Source organism: Nicotiana tabacum, chromosome 1 (genome assembly GCF_000715075.1).
Source record: "Nicotiana tabacum cultivar K326 chromosome 1, ASM71507v2, whole genome shotgun sequence".
NCBI lineage: Eukaryota > Viridiplantae > Streptophyta > Magnoliopsida > Solanales > Solanaceae > Nicotiana > Nicotiana tabacum.
Window position 1 is genome coordinate 190,809,816 of NC_134080.1, and position 10,084 is coordinate 190,819,899.

Below are 10,084 nucleotides of genomic sequence, written 5' to 3' on the forward strand. Positions count from 1 at the left end.
TGCTGAACTTCGTGATTAAAGAAAATAGCCTAATTATCTGTAAGATAGCTTAATTACATATTTTGTTTAACTCAGTCAAGTTTAGATTAATTAGGATTAATTATTAGGTTTTAGTACATTATTATTCTTGTTCTGCATTTTTACTACTATTTTTTTGTTGTTGTTGTTTGTTTGGAATTCAAATTTTTTTATTTGTAGGTTTAATTAGATGAAATGTCCTGTTCAATTATTGGTTTAGGTCTTAATTTAGGATTGCTTTATCTAGGGCGCCTTAATTCAGTTGTTTGAATATTTTAAAGAATGAAGATAGTAACAAAGTTTTTAGGGATACTATTATAAACAATGTTAGGAATTTCAAATGCTGGAATCACCTAGATGGTTCCAAAAGGTTCCCCAAGGGTTTTGAAATAAGAAATTAGGTCAAATTGGTTTGAAATTGCAATAAGCTAAACTTAAAAGGGTAAAATTGGTATTGATAAATAAGAAAAATATCAGAATGTTCTAGTATGGGGCAGTTGTCCCCATTTTTAGCAATGCTAAAATTGGGTGGGAAAAATGACAGACAGCTGTTAAAAGATGTTGTGCTATCTGACATTTCAAAATTCTAGGGTAGAATATTCTCTTTTTATGCTATCTTTGTGCATTCTATATAAAGAATAGGCCATCACTCACTCATAGAGAGATTATCATCAGCATATGCATTCTAAAAGCCTCTTTGAATACAAGGAATTCTTAAAAAAGCACCTCCATTTTCCTACTGATTTCTTTCATGTTTCTGGGTCTCAAAGGTATATTTAGAAGTAGAAAATAGTTCTTTGTGGGGATGTTTTGCTATTTCTATTATTAAGAAGATCGTTTAGCTCAACTTACCTTGGTCTTGTTGCCGTTGGTTGCTTCTGCTGCTGTTCTACTATTTATAGTTTTCTTTACTTCTTCTCCAAAGCAAGAGATTTGTTTTCTATTTGTCTATCTTGCTGTAATCAGGTATTCACCTTAAATCTGAGTTTATTTTGACATGAATCAGTTGGTTTCTTTATTTGTTCCATGAAAAATTCTGGTTTTTCATCATCATTCTCTTATGCTTATTGTGTAAACTGGCAGCTCTTGACTTAATTAAATTCATGTGTGTTTCTTCTGTTTATTTGGTTTTGAAATAAAGAAAATTAGAATACTTTTGCTCTACTATTTGGTCACCTGAATTAGTGTGGTTATCTTGAGAGTTGTCGAACTATCTCATGTCATCTTGATTATGTTGTGATTTGGGTATGTTTTCAAAGTTAATATTTCATGTATAAACTAGCTCATTGTAAGTTGGAAAGTGACCAAGATCGTTTAATTCTAAATGTTAATATAGATAGCTATTAGCAACACTTGGAGTAAGTGATTTCAACTGTTAAATTTTGTATAGTTTCAGCACTATTTGAACCTTGCAGAATCAGTATTAATTCAAAAAGGTTTTACTATAGAGTGATTTTGTTAAAGTATATGGATTTTTGTTGAGTCTGAGAAGGCTTAGTGATGGCTACATGGCTGTGGCTTGCTAATCTGACCACCAGTTGGATCAGATTAGTGAATATAAGTATAAAAGCTGGATTTGGAGTCATCTATGGAAGGGATTTAAACACAAGATTGGTTATGTCCTTTTCAGTTTAATTAGCTTTATGAACAATGCATGTAAATATTTAAGGATTCATGTTTGTTATCCCTCTTGATGATTGTATTATGATTCGCGAGATTTGTAAATGTTAGAAATGTAATTAATTTGTCTTGCCTTAGATCAGTATAAATAGTTCAGTTGTTCATCTTCTTTGTTTCGACATTTTTTTTCTTTAAGTCTGGAAATTTGAATGGATTAAGGCAGATTTTTCCTTAGTACTGCATTGTTCTGATTAGGACTTAACGCATTGGGCTTCACTGCAAGCCCACTTGCAGTCGCGTTTTAGACCCTTTGGAGGTCAATTGCTACTATGTTACAGTGGTGTTATCATGAGATAAATTCTCATTTAAAATAAATATTTGAAAGCAACCTGTTTCTTAATTTAATTCAATTGATTTTTTGAAGTGTTTAATATTCTAACAGTCCATATAAGTTAGCTTCGAGATTCACCTTGTTTAATGTATTCCTATCTCCAGAATAACTCTATAGCTATAGATCTCCTTATGCTTAGTCTCAAACCTTAGAAAAATAATCAATTTATGAACATCCGTAGTTTGCTTTAGGCGCGTTTATTATAAATCATCGTGACTATGGGTACGATTCCCGTGGCATAGTCGTGATACATAATTCCTAAAGTCGGGGGTGCATTTCATATGACCCGATCCTAACAAGTTCGAATAATAATAAAATAAACATATCGTCAATCGCGGGTGCATTTCATGTAGCGTGGTTTGCGGTGTGTTCCAAAACGGCAAGTGTACGACAATCGTAACTTGTTCAAGAAACAATTCCATAAATCCTAAAAAGAGCGTTTAAAATAATTAAAAGCGGTTATATGGTTAAAATGCACAATAGGTTTTAAAACATGTAATTAATCAGATAATTAGGTCAATTATTAATAGTTAAGCGACCGTGCTAGAACCACGGAACCCGAAAATGCCTAACACCTTCTCCCGGGTTAACATAATTCCTTACCTAGTTTTTCTAGTTTCGCAGACTTTTAAATAAAGTCAAAATTTTCCTCGATTTGGGATTTATAATAAATGGGTGACTTGGGACACCAAATAAACTATTTCAAGTGGCGACTCAGAATAAATAAAATAATCTCATTTCGATTATGTCACTTTAATTGGAAAAACTCCCTTATATCGCCTCGGGTAAAAAAGGAGGTGTGACAGCTGCAAGCCACCAACAAAGCTTTAGAGTCAGGAGGTATTTCTAAGAAGAAGGAAGTGGGTGCTATAATGGTAGCCCAGGGCCTTAAGTCTCCTCTCACCTATCAAACACATCCACCCACAAACCAACCCTCACCTCCAAAATATCAATACCCCGCCACCACCTACCATACTATAATGCCCAACTTGCATATTACCATTCACCTCCTGCCACCCGCCACAACTATCCTAAACCATGACCAAACTTTGATCGTAGAGCTCCTAGACAATACACCCTTATCGCTGAACCCATAGTCCAATTGTATGAAAGACTAAAGGTTGCTGGTTATGTCACCCCCATTCTCGCTGTTGTTGTTAAAAACCCTTCCCAGTGGTTAACTTGTGCCTACCATTCAGGCATGAAGGTGAGGAATATCGCATGTTGAAGGACAAGATCCAGACGAGGTTAAGTTGTAAACACTTTGTGTTTAAATAATTATGGCTATGTGTGTAACTCTTGTAAAATATTATGGGGAAATAAGTCAAGATATACCTTAGTTTCTGAAATTATATAGATCTTAGACTAAAGAGGATGTTGAAAATCTCGTTGGACAACAACTCTTAAATTTGAAAGAGTCAATTCCTTTTTGAAAGTTAGCCTTGCACTTCATTTCTGGTTTTGAAAGGGGAACTTCCGGCTTCGTTAAGTATTTTTCGGGGCTTCAAAATCTTTAAGAAAGGGTTTGCAAAACACAGCGGACTAATGGTGTGAACAACTTATGATTAGCGAATGGAGGATTAGATACTAACTAATATTTCTTTTAATCCTATGTTCTTTAAGGCTTACCTAAGTTATTTATGTAATTCAAAAGGTAAATCAAAATACTTATTGAATATGGTGAGAGCAATTTTATATACATGTAAAGAATATAGATAAGTGAAATATTAGTAAAAGTAGTAAAGGATGAAGAATGACTCTGGTTTGGGCCTGAAAGAGGTAGGCCCAATAATCAGCAGGAAGGGACAACATTAGGCTCCAGACTTCAAATGCAATGATGTTGGGCTTGGGCCTGAGTTCTTGGAGAACTTATTAGGCCCAATAGTTGTACATGTTTAAAATGAAAGCGAGAAAGTCATTAGAAAACAATGTTATATACATTTATCTATACATGAACTATGTGAGCAACTGACTTAAACAAAACGTAGCAACTAACAATACCTAAAATATTATGAAGGGTCATACCAATGGGGTGGTTATGCATATCAAAGGATTTACACCGAAAAATTTTCATTGTCATTAAACACTAAACCCAAAGGGAGTAATGAATATCAATGAATTAATGGCTAAGGGTAGAGTTCCACTCAAGGCCAAAGTCTCATTTGAATCCCCCGACACTTTAAAGTTTCCAAGGGATTCAAGACCCAAGGCAATGCTTGTGTCAAGGAGGGTAGTCCAACTAAAAGTTAAACTCTAGTCCTAAATACCCCTAACCACTAATAATTTATTCTTCCCCACATGTTTAAGTGCCAACAAGGAACTTTCAATGCAAACCGATTAACATAACATTGACATACCATAGAAGTATATACCCCTTTTAATAGAGCCCAACAGAATACCGTGAGAAAATAAGGTAGTTTATTTACACCATCATAACCGTGTTTACAAACCAAGTAAATGATTAACACAATAAAAGATTAAAGGGTTGAGTTTTAGACACATATAGAAGCATGGACATTGTTATGTGACCATCAGAGAACCTAAGCATCTGAGATCAGATAATCTCGAAGGTAAAAAGAAAAGCATACAGATCATCCTTTCAACAGTTAATGAATGCAAGTGTATTTGCTTTTATAGCCTCTTAATTAGACCATTGTGTAAACTCAGGTCTGGTTTTATCATATACAAGTTAATGAGATTACTAGAAGCTTTGAAAATATCAACAAGGTTTCAAATAAATAGTCGTATTCAGAATTTCTACAGATACTATTAGAGATGCCAAAATACACCTAGAGTCTCAATCAAGACTATTGATTCATAAATCTAGATAGACCTCATGCCACCAGAAGATTATAAGATTATAAAATTATAAAACAAACACATAGAAGATTTCAGGATAAATTGTTGCTACGGGCTCCAAATATGGAGCCTGGAACCCATTTGGGAATATTTAATTATAAAAATTAAATATTTAATTTATAAACTAACATGTAAAATAATAAAACTAACGCATAGAAAGAATTGGTGCTACTGGGCTTCAAATATGGTTTGGAGCCTAGAACCCACATGGAAATATTTAATTATAAAAATTAAATATTTAATTTACAAACTAACATGTAAAATAATAAAACTAATACATAGAATAAATTGGTGCTACTGGACTCCAAATATGGAGCCTAGAACCCATATGGGAATATTTAATTAAATAAATTAAATATTTAATTTACAAACTAACATGTAAAATAATAAAACTAACGCATAGAATAAATTGGTGCTACTGGGCTCTAAATATGGAGCCTGGAACCCATATATGAATATTTAATTATAAAAATTAAATATTTAATTTATGAACTAATATGTAAAATAATAAAACAAACACATAGAATAAATTGGTGCTACTGGGATCCAAATGTGGAGCCTGGAACCCATATGTGAATATTTAATTATAAAAATTAATTATTTAATTTGCAAACTAACATATAAAATTATAATAAAACTAACACATGGAAGAATTTAGGATATCTTGGTGCTACTGGGCCTCAAGTATCTGGCCTAGAACCCTTACGTAAATACATCATAATTAAATATTATATAATTATAAAATTTAATTATTTAATTTACAAAACAAATATTTAAAATTATAAAACTAACATGTAATTAATGTTGTTTAATTTACAGTAGACGACATGGATGTGTTGCCTATTCATCCGGGACCCTACAGCGATGCGCTACTCTCGTTACAGGGCGATCATAGGTCCGCCCATATATAGGAGGGTAAGTTACTAACCGATACTCTCCGCGCCAGGAGAGTGGACGACATGTGGGACTTTCTGCATGACAGAGTTCTCCATGATCGGGTAGTCGCGCCTGCGGGACACGGGTTTCTACAGGATGATTGAGATTGGGCGGCTGCAGCTCGATTGGGCTTTGCTCACGGCCTTGATAGAGCGGTGGTGACCAGAGACGCATACATTCCACCTGCCCATTAGCGAGGCCACCATCACACTGCAGGACGTGGAGGTGTTATACGGGTTTCCCTTAGATGGACTGCCCGTTTCTCTGCCGGAGGGCATGAGAGAGATGACACATGTGCAGTACCTGGACTTGCTGTAGCGGCTCACAAGTTTCCGGTCAGAATATGAGACTGTGTTGCATGGGACCAGTCGTTTTCCGTTGACAACTATTCGACTATGGTGGGAGGCATTGCATCCTCAGATCGATGGCGCTACACTAGATGATCATGTTGACAGGCATACGAGGTTGCTGCTACTCCTGTTGTTTGGAGGGGTCTTGTTCCTGAACACTTCGGGGAACCTAGTCAGCTTGAGATTTCTTCATCATCTTGAGCGGCTAGATGATTTACCCCAGTACAGCTGGGGATCTACTGTTCTCGCCTACTTATACAGATGCATGTGCCGGGCGAGCATGGGTACCCAGCATGAGGTTGTTGGATTCTTGCCGCTACTACAGGTGACAACCTATTCGAATACTCTATTCATTTTAACATACCTAGTAAAAATATATCTTAACTTTTACGTCAACCCTTTTATGTTAGGTTTGGTCCTGGGAGCGGTTCTTGCAGTTGCAACCACCTCTACCACCATTAGATCCGGAGTTGCTCCCTCTAGCTAGGAGGTGGGTACGCCAGCGACGACATACGCGCGAGTACGAGGCTCGACATAATCTCTCCTTGTGCAGGGATATATTGGATTTGTTGGATGGCGCACAGGTAAATGTATAACTAAGTTTACTTGTAATTTCTTCAAACAGAAGTTGCGTATACTAACATTTTGTGTTCTTCCTTAATAGTTCATCTGGACGCCATACAGCGACGCGCTGATAGCTTGCTTGCCCGATTGTTGCTCAGTTGGCTGTGATATTTGGGCCTCTTCCGTCCCGTTATCCTGCCTTAATATTGTGGAGCATCATGCCACCAAGCGGGTACTTCGCCAATTTGGCAAGCTGCAGCTCGTACCGACAGCGCCCACCTGGGAGGCCATATATTACTAGCGGGATGATTGTCACGGGGTGGACGACGCATATTTGGCATGGCTACAGGATCAGATATTTACTTGGGACCAGCGATTAGAGCTGATTCCGCCCCCTTCCACAAACTCTGGAGGATGCTGAGCATGAGTATCTGCCCTGGTACCGCAACTTTACCCAACGTTTCATCGGGAACCCCATTCACCGAGCTGGCAGTCAGTACGTTCCATACGTCGAGAGGCACGGGGAACTGATATGTTATTTGGTATTCTTACTTATAATTGTGATATAGCATTCTATAATTTATATTTTTACATGTTATGCAGGATATTAGTCTACATTTAGTCCACCAGTTGGGACTGCAGATGCAACAGCATGTCAGCGATCCTGCGATCGCTTTGCAGGAGTATAGCCGGCAGTTTACGGAGCTGGCTGCCCGGACACTACATCGAGCTAGAGAGAAAGAGCGCTTAGAGAACGCCCCTGCTTATATTGTGCCAGAGAACTACCATAGGGTAGGCCCGTAGCAAGACAGAGGGGACGAGGCAGGGGTGCCCCACGGGGTCGTGGGGACCGGCGAGGAGGAGGTCCCCTGTCACGCCCCAAACTTGGGGAGGCTTAGTTGGCACCCGATGTCGAGCTGGCCCGAGCGAACCACTCTGTAACTCATAATTATTCGATCAAAAGTAGAAGATACCTAGTTCAAATTAGCTGAACTCATTCTTTTTGTAACTATCATGGGCCAACATGACTAACAACTCATAATATACAACTGTAAGTGGGCAACACTGTATCAATAAAACTATCGTTCTTAAGACATGAATACATATGGGCCTTCAAGGACTCTAACATACCGTATAAACTGAACCTCTGTATACAAATCCTCTAAGATTAATTGACATCAAGTGGGACAGGGTACCGACCCGTAAGTCTGTAGCAAAAATCTGACACGATGACACATAGACTCGGCTGCACTCTGAATGAGGTGGAGTCTTACCGATCCTTCACTGAGTGCAAATCTCGTCTACTATGAGGGCTCGTGAAACTGATTATCTATATCTGCAGGCATGAATGCAGCATCCCCAACAAAAGGACATCAGTACGAATAATGTACTGAGTATGTAAGGCATGTAAATATATATAAAGAGCATGGAGGAAACATGAAGTAAAGGACTCAACCTGTAAGTCTGAATAGCTCTGTAAATCATGAAATATTTATAATGTCATGCATATGCGTATAAATGTCATGTAATGCATAGGTCTATACGTACATAACATCATCAAGCCTCTAAAGGCATCCTATCATATCATTTCAGCCACTGTGGGCAATATCATCATCGTATACCAGTTGATCAGGTGGTGGTGCGTATATAACGCTATAACCTTTCCCATATCCCATATATATATACACACATATATATACGCGTATATAATGCCATTTGAATCATGTATATGCGTTCATAACATCATCAAGCCTCTGAGGGCATCCCATCATATCATCTCGGCCACTGTGGGCAAATTATCAACGTATACCAGCTGATCAGGTGGTGGTGCGTATATAACGCCATAACCTTTTCCCATATCCCATATACATATACATACATATATACGCGTATATAACGCCGTCTGAGTCATATTTCAGCCAATGTGGGCAACATCATCATCATATACCAACTAATTAGGTGGTGATGTGTATATAACGCGTAACCTTTTTCCCGTATCCCATATAAATATAATATACATATATACGCGTATATAATGTCATCTGGTCATGGGTCAATGCACATGTATAAATGGGTGAAATGCATGAAAAATACGTAATAACATTAATATTCCTTCCGGATAACCTTTTTCAACTGTGTATTATTCTGAGACCCATGAACATGAAGTAATAATATTCTTCATGGGGAATCAAGAATAAAGACACCTCTAATAACTCTATGAATAGAGTAATTTATGGAAACTGTGTATTTGTTTGTTTCTTCAATATAATTTGGACCATGCCAAAAGAAAGAAGGGATGACCTTAACATACCTGGACCAATTCTCTTGACAATCCTTCTAGTAAAAATCTTTTGCGAAGAACACGTAACACCGAATCAAAGTAGGAAAAATATCCTTATATTTTCCTAGTTGGCTAATGGTTCTTGCAAAGTTTTCTTATATCTCCTCAGATGTTATAACGATTAATATCATTTTGGCAATGGCTTCTTATTTCTTAACCATGAGTCTCCAATGTCTTCCTTGAAGCCAACATGAAATCTCAATTCACTGTTAAAAAGTCTTAAACAACTCAAATTTCCTTAGTTTGAGAAAGTTTATTCTATTCTTGTTACCTGCAACGAACCAAAAGTCTAGCAAGTTATTTGGTTTGCTTGGTATATGATAAACGCGGTTTTCACCAATTCAAATAAAATAATTTAAAGAGGAACTCAAGAGATTTCCAAAGACCTGTCAAGCTGGATTTTAAAATACTATGAGAGTATTAAAGCCAAACAAATATTCAATAGACAAAAAAGACGCAAAGAATAAAAAACTCTTGGTCATGTGATAAGAATTTTGAAGTGTGCGCAAAAAAATGATGAAAGAATATTAAGTTATCATGAAGTTCTGTAAGTTGATGTAAATAAATGTGAAGTACTACACTAAAAAATCATTTACATCACATGTTCTCAAGAGAAATACCTTTAAAAAGATTGTTTATCATCTACTGCATCAAATTTTAAAGATGTATATCCTCAAAAAGGCATAAACTTTTTCTCTTAAGTAAAGAAAAAAAAGAAGAGAGGATTCAAATCCAAACTTCAAAGCATGTCTAGAGAGAACCATATCATGAATAGCATTTTCCTGGACATTTCTGTTGAACTTTTCTTTTTCAAGATAGAGTTTTTGTGGCATCTTTGTGTCTTGTGATTCTTTTTGCTCTAACAGCATTACTGAATGCACTTAGTTTACTCCACACATATCTCAACTAGGTTGGGTTTTCTTGATGACTTGGCCACAATTCTCTAGAATTGTGCCACTTAATGCATGACTCTAAGAGTCATTATTTGTGATGACCCAAAAGGTC

General features: G+C 36.7%; 1 long non-coding RNA gene across 1 annotated transcript; it reads left to right on the top strand.

The window, feature by feature from the left end:
* The first annotated feature begins 5,788 nt into the window (after positions 1–5,788).
* On the top strand, positions 5,789–7,838 carry LOC107761033 (uncharacterized). The gene is made up of 3 exons (XR_012693723.1): positions 5,789–6,499; positions 6,585–6,758; positions 6,839–7,838. It is a non-coding gene; the product is annotated as an uncharacterized LOC107761033 (long non-coding RNA).
* Positions 7,839–10,084: the final 2,246 nt, after the last annotated feature.